The sequence below is a fragment of the Triticum aestivum genome, chromosome 5B, assembly GCF_018294505.1.
Source record: "Triticum aestivum cultivar Chinese Spring chromosome 5B, IWGSC CS RefSeq v2.1, whole genome shotgun sequence".
Classification (NCBI taxonomy): Eukaryota; Viridiplantae; Streptophyta; class Magnoliopsida; order Poales; family Poaceae; genus Triticum; species Triticum aestivum.
The window spans coordinates 80,695,288-80,696,137 of NC_057807.1; positions in this window are offsets into that span (position 1 = coordinate 80,695,288).

An 850-nucleotide genomic window follows, 5' to 3' on the forward strand; every position below is an offset into this window, starting at 1 on the left:
ACCCCCCGATCAATAGGACCCCCGTTTCGACCGTAGCGCTCCAACACAAGTCCGTTTCGTCCGTTTTGTGGTACGCCACACCCCTCCCGATCAACAGGACCCCCGTTTCGACCGTAGGAGGTCCGTTTCCTCCGTTTTGCGATACACCACACCCCTCCCAATGAATAGGATCCCGTTCCGAACGTGGCCGGTAGAACACAAGGCCGTTTCCTCCGTTCTTCAGTACGCCAGGCCTTGTTTCCATCGCCTGTTCCGTCCAAGCCGGTTGGCTCCCACACATTCTGTTGCCTCCCGATGAACACGATGCATTCCGTTGCCTCCCCAGGAACACGACGCATTCTGTTGCCTCCCCATGAACACGACGACGACGTTGTTTCTTTGTTCCGACCCGGCCATGTACACGAGCCCTGGCCGTACGTATGCACGAGTAGGCGTTCGAGACCCCGCCCGTATGTACACATACGTGGCCGTATTTTCTTTCTTGCACCCTGGCCGCTGTACGTACATGTACATGCTATGTGCGCGCCTCTACTACGACACGTGCGCGCCTCTACATAGACACGTGCGCGCCTCTACATCCACCACTATATATGTATGTACACGTTCGCGACCAAAATGAAAACGCTACGTATGCTTCGACTAGGTGGGTCCCGACTGTCAGGCACTTCCTTGCATGCGAAGATGTAGCTGGTGGGTCCCAGCAGTCAGGGGCGAATCGTTTTTTTGCCCGGACACACTTCCATTCATGCGAAGGTGTAGCTGGTGGGTCCCAGCAGTCAAGGGGGAAATGTTTTTTTCGCGAAATACGGTGGCCCGTATGGTGGGTCCCTGCTGTCAGGTGGAGGAATCA